Genomic DNA, 21,611 nt, shown 5'->3' on the forward strand with positions numbered 1-21,611 from the left:
GGACATATGTGATTCAATCTAGGGCTTACCTGGATAATCCAAGATAATCTCCCCATCCCAATATGTAATCATTTCTGCAAAGTCCCTTTTTTCCATATACAGTAATATTCACAGGTTCCAGGGATTCAGTTTACCATCTGCCTCAAGCTCAATAAATCTCACACTGAACTCATAATGTTGCAGTGAAATCCACTATCCAATTGTTCACCTCTCTAACCCTGTACCTGCAAACTCACTGTGAATTGACTATCTCAACCTCCATGCCCAATCCCCTTCTCCCTTTTCCACTTTTTCTAAAGAGAATGGAAAAGTTAAATAGTTGATCTTTCAGCTTCTCTGGAAGCTAGGCCTGATGACACAGTTCTGTCTGGGAAGACCAGCAGGAATCTGCTGGGGGTGAGGGATGGTTTGGGAAAGGTTTTCCTGTTTAAAGAGACAGTTGTCTTGAATTTGATTTGATGGCTAAGAAGTGCTTTCAAATCATTACAGCGGGGTGGGGGAGGTTATTGGGGGTATTGGGGAAAGTTTTCAGTTAGCCATTACTACTCCTCAGATGAACTTCATTGGCTGCATACTGCCACTGCACAAGAAGTGATTCAAAGCAGAGGGCCAACCTGAAATTGTTCTAGCCTATTATTCAGCAATGCCAGGTTTCTCCACCTGCTTGTTCCTTACCCTCCCCTAATGCCTCAGCAAGCTGGATGTTGAGTGAGCTGCCTTTTATCCCTCACCAACTTTATGTATCAAATCCCAACAGTCTTTTCCTTTTTTAAAAATTTTTTTAAAAATTTTTATTTATTTATGATAGTCACAGAGAGAGAGAGAGAGAGGCAGAGGGAGAAGCAGGCTCCATGCACCGGGAGCCCGACATGGGATTCAATCCCAGGTCTCCAGGATCGCGCCCTGGGCCAAAGGCAGGCGCCAAACCGCTGCGCCACCCAGGGATCCCCCATCAGTCTTTTCCCATACTCAGCTCTCAAGCAGCTGTGTGTGTGTGTGTGTGTGTGTGTGTGCATGTGCATGTGCACACATACATCCTGCATGCAAGTGCACATACCTACTTCCTTAACCAGGTTTATTGTCTATGAAATTTCCTGAAAAGTTCTGTAGGATTTCATTTTTTTTTCTTTTAGTTTTATATAGAGAGAGAATCTTAAGCAGGCTCCACACTGATCTCACAACCCTGAGATCATGACCTGAGCTAGAATCAAGAGTTGGACGCTTAACTGACTGCACCACCCAGGTGCCTCACCTGTAGGATTTCTGAAGGAACTGAGGACCCCATGTCGTATTCTTGGTAAAGTTTCGGTCACAGCTACTTCTCCCTGTTTGGGAGAGAACAACTTGAGCTACCTATCATGAGTCCTCAGAGGCAAGAGTTTGTGAGAGCTAGATGATTAGTTTTCATTTATTCTTAGTTCATTGATATCACTAAGCCACTGTGCCAACAACCTATATTTTTGAGATCTGAAGGGTATCCAATGGGTTGTTTCCTATAATGGATTTTGTTGCTGCTGCCAGGATCCCTATTTCAGTCATCTTTGCTTTTAGGGGTTCTGGGATAACTTAAAGGCAAAAACAGGTATAACGCACAGAATTTTAGAATATTTGATTGGAGCCCAGCTCCATGTGAACTAGGATGTGATTAATAAAAATTATCCAACTATTAGCGTAAATTTACCTATGCTAAACAATGAGCTAAATGTGACACAAAAGACATCTCATTTATGTAAACATTATGGGCAGACAACTTTGGACAGTTTGAGAAACTTGCTCAGGTGGGGCACCTGGCTGGCTCAATCTGTAGAGCATGAAACTCTTGATCTCAGTGTTGTAAGTTTGAGCTCCACATTGGGTATAGAGATTACCTAAAAATAAAATCTTAAAAAACAAGAAGCAAAATTTATTTGGGTATCCATGGCTGGTGGGTGATGGAGCTGGAATTCACACCAGTCCATCTGGTGTTGGTACCTGAATTCTTAAGCACTACGCTACTTTTCTCTCCTAGCTGCCAATTTGATATTTTGAAGAATTATATAGGGAAGAGAAAAAAATCTCTTCTGTACTAGCCCCTAGTGCTTTGACCTTGACTTGGAAGTGTTTGCCATGGGGTCTCTTCCAACATTGTCTTCATGAGTGTTCCATGCTTTGTGGCACTCTGTCCATAAGCCCAGAAGAATCCAGATGTCATTGAGCATCTTGATGTTTGGATCCTTTCCCTTATCAACATCAGAAGATGAGACCAATATTAATATTATATTAATATTTACCCTGGATATCAAGCGGCAGAAAGATGAAAGCAGACTATTCTAAGAGCATAAGGATTGCTGATTGTCACCAGGTGACCTGATTTCATTGCAAGAAAACATTTATGACGTTTTATGAACAATAACATTGTTTAATGTTGGCACACAATGGAGGACATGTGACTCCAATCCCCAGCCACTGAAGACAGAAGTCCAGAATAGCCTCCCAATTCTGATTAAAGCCTTAAAACATTTGTCTTAGCCTAGATTCTCCTGAAAGCAGAGCTTGAGACGGATTTATATGTGAGGAGTTTAATTTGATATGGTTATGCTCCTGGAAACAGGAGCAAAGGAAAAAAGAATGAAACAGAGCAAATACAAGGATGAGTTGTTGACTTACTACCATTAAGGGCAACTAGTTTCTCAAATATGGGAGACCTTCTGAGAAGCTCTGTGAAATGCATTTAAAGACCATCTTTTAAAAAAAAAAAGACCATCTTGCTCAGGGAAGAAAGAGAAATATTTATCCATCAACGTCTATCTCCCATTGGTCAAGAGTGGCCCTATGGAACATTTAGTTGCCTTGTAAATGACTGTTAATGACTCCCATATTTATCCCTTGTGGCAGCTCAAAGGGGCTGGGAGGCTGGAAATGAGAGGCATGTGGTGGGCCTGGGCCAGGCACTGTGAGGTTGCACCTGTGTGAAGGTAGACATTGTGCACAATGGCCGGATTAAGAAATGAGACACAGCACCCCCTGCAACCTAGCACCATTCAGTCCCACTTTATGCCTTCCTCTAGGTCAAGTTGATCATAGAGTCCTCTTAGGTGGCTGCTGGCTGCAATCACTTGATAACCTAAGAGAATTAGTGAAACAAGTCTCAATTCCTGTGGCTGCAGTTGGTCCCAAAGCTGTAACTTCAGGTACAGAGACGTATATACTGACTCCCACAGGTCTATTATCCACATATCTCTTCCCCAGATTTCTTTAATCCAATCTTCCAATATTGTTTCTTCCAAGTCTCTAATCACCCACTTCAAGTTATTTACTATTGCTCAGGAGAAATGTAGAACTGTACCTCAGGCTACTTTTCTGTCCTCCTAAAGTGATTAATCAAGAACATTATTGATTGTAGGGGTTCCTGAGTGTCTCAGTGGTTGAGCATCTGCCTTTGGCTCAGGTCATGATTCCAGGGTCCTGGGATGGAGTCCTGCATTGGCTTCCTGTAGGAATCCGGCTTCTCCTTCTGCCTATGTCCCTTGGTAAGATTTTTCCTTAACCACTAACCTTTACAGTCATCCCTGAGTCATGAGGCAGCTGTCCATTTTTGACTAGTACCAACAAGTTGCACCAACCCATCTCTCAAATAGGTTTGAATTTTTTCCTTCTCTGTCAATATGTTATGTGGGCTGACCCCCCTCTCCACAAAGGCTATATAGGTATGAGTTCAGGAAGAGATGTTAGTGCATTAGAGGTAAGTGACATGGGAATCTGAGCCTATTGTAACTATGCTTTCTGGACCTGTTGCCCAATACCAAGTGTGCCACTTCCAACCTACAGTGGATTGCTGTTGCAGTCCTTATGGCTTGGTGGATCTGATAATACTCATAACGGGCAGCTCCAATTGTATAGTAACTTGATGTATTAGTTTCCTGTGACTGCTGTAACAAATTACCACAAACTCAGTGGCTTAAAACCATGGAAATGCATTGTCTCACGATTCTGGAGACCAGAAGTTCAAAATCAGTTTCATTGGGCTGACATCAAGGTCTCAACAGGCTATGCTCCCTCTGGAAGCTCAAGGGGAGGAATCTGTTCCCTGCCTCTTCAGCCTCTGGTGCCTGCTAGCATTTCTTGACTTGTGGATGCATTATTTCAGTCTCTGCCTCCATGGTCACATGCCTTCTTTCCTTCTCTGCATGTCAGATCTCTTTCTGCTTCTCTCTCATAAGGATACATGTGATTGCATTTAGGGTCCACTTGAATAGCCTAGAATAATCTCCCCCATATCAACATGCTTTTTTAAAAAGATTTTATTTTTTTCATGAGAGACACACAGAGAGAGGCAGAGGCATAGGCAGAAGGAGAAGCAGGCTCCCAATAGGGAGCCTGATGTGGGACTCAGTCCCAGGACCCTGGGATCACAACCTGAGCCAAAGGCAGATGTTCAACCACAGAGCCACTCAGGTACCCCGAGATGCATAACTTAATCACATCTGAAAACTCTGTTTTGCCATGTAAGGTGGAATTCACAGGATCCAGGGAATAAGACATAGATATCTTTTGGGAGTCCACTATTCAGCCTACAAATATGGTATCCCATGGTCAAGCAATTACTCTCTACTATGGCCCTGTAGCATGCTACAATCTGTTTTTAAATGATGAATGGCTCTCTGCCACAGAAGGCATGGTCTTGCCCCAGAACTCTAAGCCTGCAACTCTCCTTATAGAGTTTTTCAAAGATGCTACACAGCATCCTTATGCCCCACAGATCTGAGTCACATGCCTTAGTATCAGGGTAACTTACACTACAGACTGAATCTTCTGTAGAACCCTCTTGCTCTGAGCTCCAAATGGAACTGGCAGCCTTTAAAGCATTCAGATAAATAGAACAGCATTTGTAGTCTAAGATATGCTGCCTCCAAAATCTACCAAGCATTGTGGCTATTTCTCAGTGATAGGAATGCTTGTGCAATAACTTGTCCTTTACCTTAGATGGGATATTCTACATACCCTAGCCATTGAATCACTGAAAACTTCTCTAACATGGCAAGCCCTTGAATCTTCATGGGAATTTATCTCCCAGCCTCTGGAACACTCCTGTCTTTTGGGGGCACCTAAGGTACTTTTCTGCCTACCAGACTGCTAGCATGATGTCATCATTCTAGTGGACCACTGTTGATGTTTTCTGGAACAAGAAGATGATCAAGGGGTCTATAGACCACTCTGTGACAGAGCAAGAGAGTTGACATGGACCTGGGACAAGAAAGTAAATGAAGATTTTGTAGCCTTTTCAGATAAAGGTAGACTTTTTTAAAAAAAAGTTTATTTGTTTATAAGGGCGCCTGGGTGGCTTAGTTGGTTAAGTGACTGCCTTTGGCTCAGGTCACGATCTCAGGGTCCTGAGATCGAGCCCCATGTTAGGCTCCCTGCTCAGTAAGGAGTCTTCTTATGCCTCTTCCTCTGCCTTTCCTTCTTGCTTGTACCCTCTCTCTCGGCCTCAGATAAACAAATTAAAATTTTTTAAAAAGATTATTTATTTATGTATGTGTGTATGTAAGCTCTATACACAGTGTGGGTCTCAAACTTACAACCCTGAGATCAAGAGTCACATGCTCTTCCAACTGAGCCAGCAAGACACCCTAGGTAAGCTGATTTTGATCCTCTTTAGCAATGGTGAAGAACATGTTTGTCAGATCAGTAGTTACCTTTCAAGTGCTAGAGGTTGCCTTATAGTTAGGATACCACATTCAGCATGGCAGCTACAGTTAAGGTTACAAGTTGGTTAGGTTTATGATAGTTCACCATCATCTGTCAGGTCCTATTTGCTTTTTGCAGAGGCCACAGAGGTGATTTGAATAGGGATATAATGGGATGAACACTCTTGCTCCCTTTAAGTCTTTTTATGATAGTACTAATCTCTGTAATTCCTTGTGGGTGCAGTGTTGCTTCTCATTTATCCTCTGGGCTGGCTGCAGCAGTGGGCTGGCCAGGTAATATCAAGGAGTTTCCATTTGGCACTTTCTACTATAAAGATCAGGAAACTAAGATAAAGAATCTGATATCTGCTAAATATATATCAATCTGTGCTCTCAAAAATTGGGGGATTAACCACAGGGTAGGTCTATGAATGTATTTCACCATTGTGAAATGGGTTTGGGCTAGAAGTCCTTTTATCATTTGGCTTCTAAATTCCTCATTGTAGGGCAGCCCTGGTGGCCCAGCAGTTTAGTGCTGGCTTCAGCCTAGGGTGTAATCCTGGAGACCCAGGATCGAGTCCCATGTCGGCTCCCTGCATGGAGCCTGCTTATTCCTCTGCCTATGTCTCTGCCTCTGTGTGTGTGTGTGTGTGTGTGTGTGTGTGTGTGTGTGTGTGTGTCATGAATAAATAAATAAAATCTTTTTTAAAAATAAAAAAATAAAAATAAATAAATTCCTCATTGTAACCAGAGGCCTGTAATGATGTTTTGGGGCCCCTGGTATAATCAGTGTCTGCTCACACTGATTGGTCACTTGGTCACCAACAGGATTGGTCACCAACAATCCTGAGAGAGTTTTTTCCCCCTATCCAACCTTGTATTCCATCTATTCCCTTATGTCTAATACTTTCAGGATCAATCTCCACATAGGCTCCCCTGCTTCCTTCCAGCACACATCAGTTAGGGTCTACAATACATTTGGTGTAGAAGTCATCTCCTTCCAGGACAGAGATGCTTCTTTTCTAGCCCAGGCCAGTCCTGATTCTGACAATTAGCCTGGCAGCCAATGGGCCAATGGGTTAGATATTGAGTAGGGCAAGTGTCATCTTATCAAGTACTTGCCTTAGTTCAGGCTCTCATAGCATCTCCAGGTAAGAGCAGACTGCTTTCTTCTCACAAGAGGAAATGGGCTGCTCCTGCTGCAACAGAGAATTAAGGAGAATCTGGAATTTCAGGGTCTGAAGTTTCTCGGCTAAGACATCCCTATCTCAGGCGTTAGGATTCTATTCCTTTTCTAGTGGGACTCTGGCATTGGCACACTCTTGAGTGTTATAGTGGAGACTATAGAGGTTGTGCATGCAATCTCCTTTGCAGCTCTGCCACCAGTGCCATACTGAGAAAGGCTGTGAAAAATAAAACATGGAGCCTAGTTTTTTTTTATAGATTCTTTTTTTTTAAAAAAACATCTTTATTTATTTATTCACAGAGACACACACACACACAGAGGCAGAGACACAGGCAGAGGGAGAAGCAGGCTCCATGCAGGAAACCCAATGTGGGACTCGATCCTGGGTTTCCAGGATCACGTCCTGGGCTGGAGGTGACGCTAAACCCTCTGAGCCACCAGGGCTGCCCTGGAGCCTAGTTTTAAAAAACATTCCTTTATTAGTTTCTGATTATGAAAATACATGTTCATTGTACAAAATTTATAAAGACATGGAAGAAATTAATCACCCATATTATACTACCCAGAGGCAACTGGCATATTTTCTTTCAATCTTTTTAAAAAATTTGTATTTTAACCTAGCTGAGGTCACACTATAAATTCAATTTTATCTGTTCACTTAAAACATTCACTTACTGAGCTCAGATCATGATCTCAAGGTCCTGGGATCTAGCCCCGTGTCAGGCTCCCTGCTTGGTGTGGGGCCTGCTTCTCCTATTCCCTCTGCCATTCCCCACTACTTGTATTCTCTGGATCTTTCTGTCAAATAAATAAAATCTTCAAAAAAAATTCACTTAGTATGTGAAAATTTTCCCATGCTATTTTTTTTGAAGATTTTATTTATTTACTTGAGAGGGAGAGAGAGAGAGAGAGAGAGAGAGAGGGAGAGAGAAGGGGCAGGGGAAGGGGGAGGGGGAGGGGGAGGGGGAGAAGCAGACTTTTCACTGAGCAGGGACCCTGAAGCTGGGTTCTATTGGGACTCGGTTCTGGGATCATGAGCTGAGCCAAAGGCAGATGCTTAACTGACTGAGCCACCCAGGCGCCCCAGTTACCCAAGATATTAAAATTCTAAGTTTTAGTAGCTTAATTTGTACAAGTAGATAGAGCCAAATCTTCTTAACTGTTCTTCTGTTATTGGGTATTTAAGTTGTTTCCAAATTTTGCTGTAAGGGCAGGAGTGAGGGTTTTAGAGGCAGATGTACTTGAGTTCCAGTCTTGGTTCTGCTTACTCTATAGCCCTGGGTAAATTACTTAATTTCAAATTCATCATCAAAAAATGGGGATGACAGTTCCTATCTCCTAAGTTTTTTGTGAGGATTAAGTGATACGTATAAACACCAAGAGCAGCTCTTGGCATATAGCTGGTGTTCAGTAAATGATACTGAGATGGGACATCTTTCTTTACCAGTTCACTAGCTGTTGAACTTTGGGCAAGTGGTTGAACTTCTCTGCGGCTCAGTTTCTTTATAAATGAGGAATGGATGGCATGTATCTCATAGTGTTGTCTTGAGAACTGAGTTACTCTGTGCAAAGCAGAACCTCCTGGTACATGATAAGCACTTTGTAACGGCGATTATCATCATAATGCTCATTAATTGGCCAACACCATCACTCAGAATTTCTTTCTGGCTGACTTTTTCCTTGGAGTCCCCTCTCTGTTGCTCAGTTCCTTAACACCCTTCTTCTTTTTCTCTCTTCTCCCTGACCTCAAATCTAATTCTTACTTCATATTATCTCTGTTTAGTATATACCTGAAGGGCTTCAAGTTCCTGAGGAATGTAATAATAGAAACATTTACATAGCTCTGACTCTGTACCAGACACTGTGCTAAATGACTTATGTGGATTATTAACTCATTTAATTCTCACAACAGTCTCATGAGGTAAATATAAAGGTGATGCCCACTTTATAGATGGAGGACATTGTAGTTTTGGAAGAAAGTAACAACTTGCCTGAGGTCATACCCTAGGAACTGGTAGAGTCAGGAATGGAACCCAGATTTGTGGGATTCCATATTCCACTATGCTCTAACCATTGGAATATAGTAAACGCAGAAAGATGGTTAAGATTGTACACTCTAGTGTCAGACTGTCTGTGTTCAAATTCTGGATTCATTGCTATTGTTTACTACTGCCGTGCCTACCTAAGTGGCTCCTGAAAGGAATTGCCATTCCATTTGAAATAGAAGCAAATATGGTCCAGTTGTGTGTGTGTGTGTGTGTGTGTGTGTGTGTGTGTTTAAAATTTTATTTATTTGAGAGAGAGAGCAAGTAAGAGAGAGAGTACACAATCAGGAGAAGGGAAGAGGACAATGGAGATGCAGGCTCCCCACTGAGCAGGGAGCCTGACAATCCCAGGACCCTGAGATCATGACCTGAGCTGAAGGCAGACACTTAACGGATTGAGCCACCTTGGCACCCCAGTTGTGTTTTTATGTAGTGTTTTCTCCAAAACCTGACACAGAACCTACCAAAGAATAGATGCCTTATAAACATTTGCTCAAACAAACAAATATATTCAGTATACTATGATAGGCACTGTGTAGGTTACAAATGGGATTAATGTGTTGTCCTTGCCTTCATGGAGCTTACAGACTAGGAGACACCAGTCAGGTACTTAAGTCATCATAGTATCAGGAAGAATGTGCTAATGTTTCTATGTAAAAACAAAACTATCTGGGGGCACCTGGGTGGCTCTGTCATTTGGCACAGGTCATGATCTCAGGGTCATGAGATTGAGCCCTCTGCTGGGGCTCTGTGCTGGGCATGGACCCTGCTTGAAATTTTCTCTCTCCCTCTCCCTCTGCAACTACCTCCCCCCCCTTTGTGTACATGGTCTCTGTCTGTCTGTCTGTCTGTCTCTCTCTAAAACAAACCAACCAACCTGTCTGTAAGAACAAAGAAGAGGGAAGCCTGGGTGGCTCAGCGGTTGAGCATCTGCCTTCGGCTCAGGTCCTAATCCTGCGATTTGGGATCGAGTCCCACATCAGGCTCCTTGCAGGGAGCCTGCTTCTCCCTCTGCCTGTGTCACTGCCTCTGTGTGTCTCTCATGAATAAATAAGTAAAATCATTTAAAAAAAAAAGAACAAAGAAGAGGGAGGGAAGGGGTAATTTGTTTTAAGACATCCACTAAGGTTTCCTGAAGTGATTATTATTCGAGATGGTCTTGAAAGAAAGGTAATCTTTTTTAGGAGGAGGATAGGAAGGAATGCCATTCTAGGCACAAAGAATAGCAGGAAAAAGACATAGAGGAAGGAGGCTTTGAGGTTGGTTCAAGGAATGGCAAGTGACCAAGAAAAGCCTGAGTGTAAGTTGTATGGGGAAGGAGAAGGAGTTGGGTAAGGATGAGGCGATTTTCAGCCTTGGATGGCACTGCAGTGGACGTTGTGGAATGTGCAGCATTTATCCAGTTACTTCCAGTAACAACTCCTGATTTCCTTTGGAGATCTACTCTACCTTATTCTCAGCCCATGTTGGGTAGGGCAGTCCTCATCCATACATACAGTGCAGACCCAGACCAACTGATGAGTAACACATCACTGCTAACAGTGACACATGTCCACAGCAGACCAATTAGAGCCCCGACAGCTCAATTTTTTTGAGCTACACCTTCTACTTTCTTTTCTTTTCTTTTTTTTTTTAAAGATTTTATTAATTTATTCATGAGAGACAAAGAGAGAGAGGCAGAGACACAGGCTGAGGGAGAAGCAGTCTTCCTGCAGAAGACCGATGTGGGACTTGATCCTGGGACTCCCAGGATCACACCCTGAGCCAAAGGCAGACGCTTAACTGCTGAACCACCCAGATGTTCCACCTTCTACTTTTGATATGGGAGAAGTGAGTTCTCTTTTTCTACTGGACCTAGGAGTGTGCAGGCTATAGCAGCAGCAACCATCTTGCCAGTATTAACGGACAGCATTACCAAGAAAGAGATTACAAATTAAAAAAGGAAAGAAAGCAAAGCTGAGTGATGGAGAGAGAGAAACTAGTTCTGATAAAAATCAGCCCCTCTTAACTTCTCCAGTATGGAAGGCAGTAAGTCCACACCCCCCCTCCTCTCATAATGCTCATTAATTGGCCAACACCATCACTCAGAATTTCTCTCTGGCTGACTTAAGCTTTCTCAAGCCAGTTTAAGTTGCATCTTCTGCCACATGCAACCAAAATAGCTTGGACACAGTCATGCTAGGCATTTTTATTTTATCTTGTAGGTGATGGAATCAGTGAAAGGATTCCCATGGGCTGGTGACAAGAACCCATCTGTGTTTTGTTAAGCTTGCTCTGGCATCTGGTGGGGAGACAAATACTCCGAAGACAGATGGATATAGATTCAAACCCCATCTGTTTATTAGCTCTGTGATGTCAGGAAGTATATCAGTCAGGATTCTAACAGAGAACTAGAACCTGAAGGAGAATATATGTATATATAGAGAGAGGGGCGTGGGGAGGGAGAGGGAGAGATTGACTTATTACAAGGAACTGCCTTTTTGGATTATGGGTGATGGCAAGTCTGGAATCGAAGGGCAGACTAGCAGGCTGGAAATTCTCAGGTAGGTACCAAAGGAGCAGGCCAGAGGTGAATTTCTTCCTCTTCAAGGAAACCTCAGTTTTGCTTGTAAGGCCTTTTTAACTGATTGAATGAAGTCTATCCAGATTCTGAGGATAATCTCCATTATCTAAAAGTCAACTGACTGTAGATACTAACCACATCTAAAACTTGACAGCAACACTTAGATTTGATTCCATGTTTTATTAAACTGGGCACTATAATATAGCCAAATCGGCACTAGAACTAACCATCACAGGAATTTACTTAATTTCAGTGTTCTCTCAGCTATAAATTGAGATACTGACCCCTACCTACCTTGTACATGAAAATATACATAAAGCAGAACTTTATGTAAAGCAGAGCACCGTGCTTGATGCAGGAGCAGCTCAGTTTATGGGTATAAGTGAAAAGGACTTGGCAACAGTTTAAAAGAGCAGGATTTGGTTTGAATAAGAATATATTTTTCCAACCTGGATGCTTTTTAAGTAGAAGTAATGTAAGTACATGAGGAAAAAATCAAACCAATGCAAATTAGTAGTCACTGAAAAGTTAGTTTCCCTCCTACCCCAGAAGGTCAGACCTTTGACTCAGAAGTAATCAATGTTGATCGTTTCCTAATGTCTCCTTGATTTTGTTCTATATGTATAGACATACACATGCATGTGCGCGCACGCACACACACACACCTTTTTCACACACACATGTTTTTTCACACCCAGTTTCCCCACACCCTCCTGCCCCTGCCAAGAATCTTGCTGTTTTAATTTAGCAGTATATCTTAGAGAATGTTCCATTTCTTTACATACAAATGTACTTATTTGGTTTTTCATTTATTTCTTTAAGTAGGCTGCCTGCCCAGCATGGAGCCCAACATGGGGCTTGAATTCACAACCCTGAGACCTGAGCTAATATCAAGAGTTAGACATTTAAGCAACTGAGCCACCCAGGTACCCTCAAATGTACTTCTTTTAAAAAATGGCTGTAAAATGTTCCATTGTGTGGTTAAACAACTATTTATTTATTATAAGTCCTCCATCTAAATGACGGTCATTTAGATTCCTAATGTTTTTCACTGTTATAAATAAGACAGGAATAAACATCTCTATATAAATATATATACAAAAGATATATATATCTATCTTTTTGTAATGTACAAGAACATCTGTAAGATAAATTTATAGAACTAGAAGTGCTGCATTTAAGAGTTTGCACATTTGAAATGTCAATAAATGGTACTAACTAGTCCTTCAAAGAAATCCCACTAATTTATATCCCACCAATAGCACATGAAGGTGCTTGCTTCCCTACTCCCTTATCAACATAGCCATCCTGAATCTGAAACCACTTTTTTTTCTTTTAAAGTACCTATTTAAAAGAACAGGCATTATAACAATCCCTTCTCTGGGCAAGAGCTGCAGTTTTGTTTGGGTTTTAGCTTTCGGATAGCAGAGCTCAGCCTTCTGCCCTGTGCTGTGTCCACCACTCTGAGGGGTTGGAGCAGATGACAGAATAACTCCAGGTCACCAGGCAAAAGGGCAGGCCAGACCCCAGGCCTGTGCCCTGCCTGATGATAGAAACGCAAACAAGCCCAGTTCTATTATAAAACACAGAGCCATTGTCGGGAAACCACAAATTGCTGACTAGCTCCTGCAAACAATCAATATTCAGAAGCTGAGTCCAGGAATTCTAACGTTGCACCCAGCATAAAGGGCTGAGGTTGGGGTGGGGGGAGGGACGACGAGACTCTTTTAGAAATGAAATCAGCAACAGAGGCACTGGTGGTGCTTCCTAGAGAGCCACCAAAAAGACCCCGGGTCTCCTTCACTGCTCTCTCTAATGATCCCAGAATCCAAGGCTGCCAAACTGGAGTGGATCGGAAATTATCATATTCTAAGAGAGGGTACACATGTAGGAAACAGCCAGAGCAATTCCAAGAAGTGTGAGAGACAATATACTGCAGTGGTTATTAGTAGATACACCAGGGCTCAAACCCAGATTCAATCACTTATCTTGGGCACAACACTTCATTTCCCTCAGCCTCAGTTTCCCATCTATAGTGTTATAGGTAATAACACTTATCTCAGAGGTCATTGTGAGGACTTAATCGAATGATTATGTTTGTAAATAACAGCATGGTGCCTGGCTCTTTGTAAGGACTTAATGAATTATTATTATTGTTAGTAACAGCAATAGGAGCTTAGGGGGTGAACTAAAGAAAGCTTCCTGGAGGAGGGGCCATTTGAACTAGAGTTTAAAGAATTGGGAAGATTTGGCACACCAGAATGAATAAGGAGAACAGATATGTAAGGCTCTCTTATAGCTTCCTAGACCTGACCAGAAGACATGCCGAGGCTTCATTAGTAAGCCAGGGTGGAGAGGAGGGCAGGGTTCACACAGGAAAGTTCTGCTGTAGAACATACTAGTCCTCACCTGAATGGGACCTACAGTGACTATTGTCCCACCTACAGTGGGACCAAATTAGAGCATGGGGCTGGGTGCAGTTGTAGGAGTCTGCAGTGGGAATGTTTTCCCTCATGAAAAGCCCCTTTTGAGGACTTGACCCCTTGGGGTCTTGAGGATAGCATGAGGAAACACCATGTATTATAGTGGGCTCATGATACTTAATGACATCATAGGAACAAGCTCTGAGCTCAGTGAGGTATATTTCAATCAAATTGTCTATGTCTCAAATATTTCATTTTCCCTTGCGACATGATACAGTCTTCTTCCAGTGTCCAACTGCCAATCCTTCATTGCCATGACAACCCACATCCTATGATAGGCATATTGTAAAGAAAATGGAGACCAGAGCTTGCTAATGTTTCCCCTGTCCCAGCCCCTTTGGAGATGATTGTTATTGCATCTTTTTTTAAAAATACTTATTTATTTATTCATGAGACACATAGAGAGAAGCAGAGACATACGTAATGGGCAAAGCAGACTCCCTGTTAGGAGCCTGAGGCAGGACTCGATCCCAGAACCGCAGGATCACGACCTGAGCCAAAGGCAGACAGTCAACCACTGAGCCACCCAGGTGCCCCGATTGTTAGTGCATCTTATTCCATGAGCCTTTGGCATCTTATGCCCTTTCCTATGAAGTTTATGAACACTGAAAATTCCCAGCTGGAACCAGGCTGCTTCACACATTGTGGGAAGAGTTGGGAATCTTCCTCTATCATATGAACACCATGATTACACAAATCCTGAATGTAAGGTGTGGGACAGTTGAGGATCAATCTGAGGTCCCCAGTAGTCTGCCTATTTAATATGTGGGAAAATGCAGGTAATGGAGGCTTTAACTACCTAATGCCAGATTTGCCAGGAGAGCTTGGACTCCTTAGGCAACACATTAGCAGGCCATGTCAAAAAGCTTCCCCAATTTGTACTGAAAACCTCTCAATTGCGATGCCCATATCATAGCAGGTGGCAAGAAACATCTTTGTTCCAGGGAAATTGTCCTTATGAAGCAGAGTATCAATCTATAACCTGGAGAGACGGGTCCAGGGGCCAGACCAAAAGACTGACAGAGCTAAATGGTTTTCTGGACCCAGGCAAGGAAGCTGGGGTTCAGACAAAGCTTTGGCTCCTGGTAGAACTGAACCAACCCAGGGATAGGGGGATCCTGGACATCAGAGCTCCTTGTAGGCTCACTGGACTAGCCTTGGGACAGTGAGACCAATTTCAGCTTGGCTTAGTGTACTGAAATGATCCCTTACCATCTCATTTATGAGTTTCTTTTGTATGAATAAGGTGGGAGTATTTGTTTTCATTAGGTTTGGTTACATGTGAAAAGAAACAATGGGCTGCTAAGGCTGACATCCTTTCATAGAATCGTGGAAGTCATCAGTCCTGGGCAGATACAGTACTCTGTGATGTCAGTGGCCCAGGTTCCTTCTCTATTGTGGCTCTACCACCCTCAGCATATGGCCTTCCTGTCATGGTCCATGATGGTTACTCCTGCCACATGTCTGCTATTCCAACCAGCATACAAAAGGGAGAGAAAGAGACAAAGAGGGGCATACTACCTCAACTTAGAGACACACTTCAGAAGTAGCCCACATCCACATCCTATTGGTAAGATTTTAGTCATGTGGCCATTTCTAACTGCAAGGGAGGCAGGGAAATATGGTCTTCCTTTTAGGTGGACAAGTCCTGGCTAAAATTCATGAGTTCTTATTACAGAAAGAAGTAAGGAGAGATGGATACTGAGGGGGCAACTCACAGCCTCTACTATAGTCTGTTTATCCACCAAATCCTCAGCATAACGCCTGTAAGTGAAGGTCCTTTGTGTTAGTTGAATGAGTAACTGACCCCACTATTTCACACACAAGGAAACAAATCCAGGGAGGCCAAGGGACTCCACATCACAAAACAAGTGAGAGAAAGAGCCAAGGCCAGACCCCAGGACTCCTGACTCCCAGCCCTGTTCTAATACACAACTACCTCATCTGTGCTTGGAAAGTTTGGACAAGCCTTTCTGCAGCTTTGAGCCTTTCTTAATTCTCTCTTACATTTCACCCCAAAAATGGCCTCTTTGAGAGTGCTGGTGGGAGAGTGAGTTTTGGCAAGTCTTGTCTGGGAGTCATGGGACAACAGGGAAAAATAGACAAACAATCCTGGGTTGTATTTTGCTGACCCAGTCCTCAAAAACAGCAGAACAAAACCCTCAAAACTTGAGCTGGGGCCTCTGGCCAGCAGGGCACCAAATCAACTTGGATGGAATTCACTAAATGGATCTTCCTCCCTTTTCTTAAAATGATGGGGTGTTTAGAGAGGAAATGTTTTCTACTTTGTTTGGATTTTCTTTAAGGCAAAGCAAAAAATATTGAACATTTCACAAGGTCCTAGAGGCTTCCAAACAAACAAGCTCTACCCTGCCCCATCCTGCCCCATCTCCCTGCCAAATTTTAGTCCACTGTGTCCCTGGATGTGAAACCGCCCCCACTCTCTGGTCAGAAAAGGCCAGAGGAAGAGCTGGTCACCATTAATCATGGTTGGAAGAATCAGAGAAATTATTAAGGAAACATTAAAGTTCTTTTACTAACTCTCAACTCCAGTTTTCTGTACAAACACAGTATCATGGCAGTGATGAGCGCACAGGCTTTGGGACAGCAGATCAGGGTAGGAATCCTTGTCCTACTACGTCCAAGCTGTGTGACTTTGAACAAGTTAGTCACCCTCTCTGAGCCTCAGTTTTGTTATCTGTAAAACTAATTGTAGTACCTATTGTATAGGTTGTGAGGAATGAATGAGATAATGCAATTAGGGTGCCCAACATTGTGACTGATACCTAAGGAATGCTTAATCCATTTTAGCTATTATTATTATTATTTGCACATGATGTCCTTTATGGCTAAATGGCCCTTCCTTGGCTTGTCTGCTTATGAAACTTTTACTTGTCCTTCAATACTCATCACAAGGATGTTCTCCTTGGTGAAGCATTTCATCTTGTTTCCTCTCCAGTGTGGTCCCAGGTTCTCTTAGCTCTCTCACCCCTCTCATCTCTGCCTTCTTAAGAAAACAGGAATCTCAATGGGTAGAAATAATTTGTTTCCCTGCCTGTATTCCCTGATGGGTACTGTCAGCCAGGAAAATAGGCTCATATCTATGCCCCCAGACCCTAGGAAATGGTCTCTACATCCTTAGGTCTCTACATCCTTAGAAACATGATGAGGCTGGGAACAGGGGAGGCTTATGAGGCTGGGCACTGCACAACTCCCAGGAGCAGTGGTCACATTGAACCCCCTGGAGTTGTGTGACGTGGTGGCTCTGAGTCTCTGTGTCAGATAGACTTGGTCTCAAATCTTAGTTCTGCCCCTTTCTGCCTACCGTTCCTTCAGGCCACTTAATCTATTAGGGCCTCAGTGTCTTCACTTGTAAGTGAGTGCTGTGATAATGACCTCTCAGATTGTTGTTAAGATTAAATGAGATCATACAGGTAACACTCCTGTTGGTGCCTGGCCAGTGGTAGTTGGTGCTTGGCACGGATTTTTAATGCCAGGATACATACCAGAGTTGAACATCAGACTATTTGTTATGGTGTAATTCCAAGGCAGTGTGAAGAGACAGAAGAACAGGACTCTAGGAGACAAGGACCCTGGAGACAAGGTGGTGTGTGTGTGTGTGTGTGTGTGTGTGTATGTGTATGCGTGTTTTCTGTTCTCAGCCCTACCATTGTGGCCCATCTTCTCATCTCTGCCCCAGGCCCATGCCAGTGTTAACCCCATTCAGCTGGAGGAACCCCAGACAGAGGGGTTACCAGGAGCCTATCCAGGCTGGCAGGGCTGAAAAGCAGTCAAAGCCTAGGTAGTGGCATTGCTCTGGGCTGGAGCCATGAGGCCTTCCTCCCCTGGGGTGGAGGTGGTGGTTCAGAGCATGGGTTCAAGGTGCTGGCAAGGGTCATTTTCTTCCGAGGCCTCCCTCTGTGGCTTGCAAATGGCAGACATCTCCTTGTGTCTTCACAGGGTCCTTCCTTCTGTGTCTGTGTCCAAATTTCCTCTTTTTATAAAGACACAAGTCATATTGGATTATAGTCCACCCTAATGACATCATTTAACTTAATTACCTCTTTAAAGACTCTCCAAATAGTTACATTCTTAGGTACTGGGCGTTACAATGTCAACATCCCATACCACTCACCTATAAAACGGATATAGCAATAATTGTTCCTACCTCACAGGGCTCTGGTGAGGATTAAGAATATTCATGATGAGGGCAGCCCGGGTGGCTCAGCGGTTTAGCGCTGCCTTCAGTCCAGGGCCTGATCCTGGAGACCTGGGATTGAGTTCCACTTAAGGTTCCCTGCACGGAGCTTGCTTCTCCCTCTGCCTGTGTCTCTGCCTCTCTCTCTGTGTTTCTCATGAATAAATAAATAAAATATTTTAAAAAAAGAATATTCATGATGATAAAATACCTGGAATGTTGCTGGCTCAATAGTGTCAGCCCTTATTGTTGTCAATCATATTTCTTGGCATTGAATGAGGAGGCCCTATGCTGGGCACTGGGGAGAGAAGGGAGGAGGAGCAGGTCCAGCCCACAGGAAGCTGACCTAGCCCTGCCACTGACCAGTTTTGTGGCCCTGGCCACTTTCGCTATTGGAGGGTGCCAAGGGGCAGAGCCAGAGGAAAGTGAGCCTCCAGGCTCCAGATAGCCCAGGGGAAAGGAACTGCACACAGATCTGCAGTGACACTGGCCTGGGCAGCTCAGCCTGGATCTTTCTTTATCTAAGATAATTTCAAGACACAAATTTATTTTACGTCCCACCACATTAGAGTAAATGCTGCCAATTATAATTGTAAAATACTATCTATGGTCAAGTCTCATCCGGTTTCAGGGACTCTGGAATTTGAAAAAAATGTCTTAGAAATGATGAAAGAGAGTATGTCCTTTTTCTTTGCTTTTGGCAATGAGGATCTGGCAAAGGGGAACAGGTAAGGCCACTTGGCCTTCAGCCTCAGATTTTGGCTGTTGTCCAATGTCAGATTTATGCAGGGAAGTAGGTGGTGAGGCATCATCCCAACTGAGGCTCATCACTTGCAGTACTAGCTAAACCCATGCCTAGGAAACAGGTCTAAAATCCTGCTTATGCCCCACTTGAGCTTTTGGTGGGCCTTGTGGAACAAGCTCATGGCTTTGGAGCCCAATAGATCTGGGTTTTGGTTCAAAGGCTGTTACTCACCAACCAAGAGGTTGAAAGAAGAGTCTGGGGGCACCTGGGTGGCTCAGTGGTTGAGCGTCTGCCTTTGGCTAAGGTTGTGAACCTGGGGTCCTGGGGTCAAGTTCTGCATCAGGCTCCACCCTGGGGAGCCTGGTTCTCCCTGTGCCTATGTTTCTGCCTCTCTCTTTGTGTCTCTCATGAATAAATGAATAAAATTAAAAAAAAAAAAGGAAGAGTCTGGTGTGCAGAGAGAGTTTTGCTAAACATGGCATACACAAGGTATTGTATGAAGAGAGGGCTGGGAACCAGGTTTTCTGGGGCCCTCCCTGGCAATGTAACTGGGACAAATTCCTCCACCACTCTGGGACCTGTTTCCTCACAGGGAAAGCAGTGGAGTCACTCATTCATTCAACAAACACAAACTGACGTGCTCCCCTTGGGGGCAGTCTGCTGAAAGCTAAGAATATAGGGGTGTGAGAGGTAGTCCCTGCTTTAGGAGAGTTTGTGGAGAGCAAGGAGTACAGAGAGGAAGGAAAGAGGAGGGAGCCAGGTACATTCCATGCATTTTTTCCACTAAGCCTTATAATCACTCCATCAGGTAGGTATTATAGATATTTTTATCACCACTTGGTAGATGAAGTCACTCAGACAGAGAGAGGATGGTGCTGGCCAGGGTCACATGTCACAGCCAGGATTTGGACTGGTCTGCTTGACTGAAGGCTCATTCTTTCCTCTTTGCCTTTCATGGCCAGCTATGTTTCCTTCTAGAACAACACAGGTTCTATGCCAAAAAATAGACAATGGGTATCATGTTCTGACAGTCCTCTCAGGAAGGGAGGCCTTCTCTCCACTCAGGAGTGATGATGGGCACTCAGCCTGTCTAACCAACTTCTTCTAAGGAGGTGAGGGTTTCAGGGGAATGAGCCACACCCTCACAAAAGCTTTCGGACTTCACTCATGGGAGTGCCAGTAAGTGTGACATGTCATTTAAGTGACTTCAATTTGCCTGGTGGTTTTAGCCCTAGCAGCACTTAGTAGAGTCCATTGTTTCACATTGGGAAGTATGAAAATCCCAGGACTGCTCCATCACCCGAGTATCATGTTCACAGGATGAAAGGCTAGGAGAAGATAGGTAGGGCCAGTCCTGTGCCTGAAGCCCCCTTGGCAGCCCCATCAAGGGACTTCTGGTCTCTGTTCATATAGTTCGAGAGCTAGGAGGATCGTTTTTCTATCCAGCTTTGGCTAGAAGAGATCGCTAGCTGGTAGAGCTGAACTTCACCTTCCTGCATTTTGCCAAGAAAGCTTTCAGGCCAAGACAGTGACAGGATTTGCCCAATGACACCTAGAACATTGGTAGAAAAGCCTGGATCAGAGTCCTGCCTCTTGGAAACCCAATTTTGTTCTTGACCTCACAGTTGAGTAGAAATAATCCTGAAGGAGGATTCAGACTGGGTTCTCACCTCCACTTGGCTACTTAACTTGAATTTAATGACAGTTAATTCAATAGCCAAGGGCCTACTATATGCCAGGCATGTACTTACACACAGTGTGGTCACAGGACAGTCATTTCCTTTCTCTGTACTTATGTTTTATCTTTGAAAAAAAACCCTCCTATGCTGCCTCTCAGAATGTGCTGTGAGGATTGAGAAAAAGGAAGCAAAGTGCTTTGTACCCTGTAAAGTGATGTATACATTGGGGAGTTGTAGCTAAAGCTGGGCATCCCATTTGTGGTCCAGTCTGCCTTAGCACTGCCCACAATATTGGAATTTGTTTACCTCTCTCCCACTGAACTCCCTGAGAGAGGAATGTTTGGGTTCATCTTTGATTTCCCAGAGCCTAGCCCTGGGTTTGGAATGTGGTAGGTGCTTAACAGAGTATATGAATAAACAGAACATGTGATGACCCATGGAGATGCCAACCAGAAGGGCACCAGAAGACCAGAAGAGGAAGGGCTCAGTGGGAGGGTGGCGGAGGGTGAGAATGGTGTCCACTGTGGATGGGCAGCGTTTGGGTTCACTGCAGAGGAGAGGGCGGGACACTCTAAGCAGTGGGAGTGGCTTGGGCAAAGGTCAGGAGATGGAAATCCATGTGGATTATTCAGGAGACACTGAGAGAGTGAGCAGGTAAGACAGAAGTAAAATGAGGACAGAAAGTGATGATGATGATAATGGTAATAGTAATAAGTAATGTAGTATGTATAGCATTTACTCTAACTCCAGGCACTATTCAAAAAGCTATAGATATATTTCTCATTAAATCCTTGTAACAACCCTATGATGTGGGCATTATTACCTCCACTTTAGAGACAAGAAAATGGAGAGGTTAAGGAACTTGCCCAAGGTTACATAGCCATGAAGTGGCAAAGTCAGGATTTGACTCCAGGCAGTCTGACTGCAGAATCTATGCTCTTAAAGTAGGTTGAAGCTGGTCTGTAAAGAGCTAGGAACTTTGGACTTTTACTTATGCTATAGGAAAATGTTTCAGCTGGACTTTGGAGCAAGAGGGATTTTGAGCC

At 43.6% G+C, this 21,611-nt stretch overlaps 1 pseudogene; it reads right to left on the reverse strand.

Annotated features, from left to right (window-relative positions):
• Nucleotides 1–462: 462 nt before the first annotated feature.
• On the reverse strand, nt 463–592 carry LOC140594541 (U4 spliceosomal RNA; annotated as a pseudogene).
• Between the last annotated feature and the right edge of the window lie 21,019 nt (nt 593–21,611).

This window comes from Vulpes vulpes, chromosome 11 (genome assembly GCF_048418805.1).
Source record: "Vulpes vulpes isolate BD-2025 chromosome 11, VulVul3, whole genome shotgun sequence".
Taxonomy (NCBI): Eukaryota; Metazoa; Chordata; class Mammalia; order Carnivora; family Canidae; genus Vulpes; species Vulpes vulpes.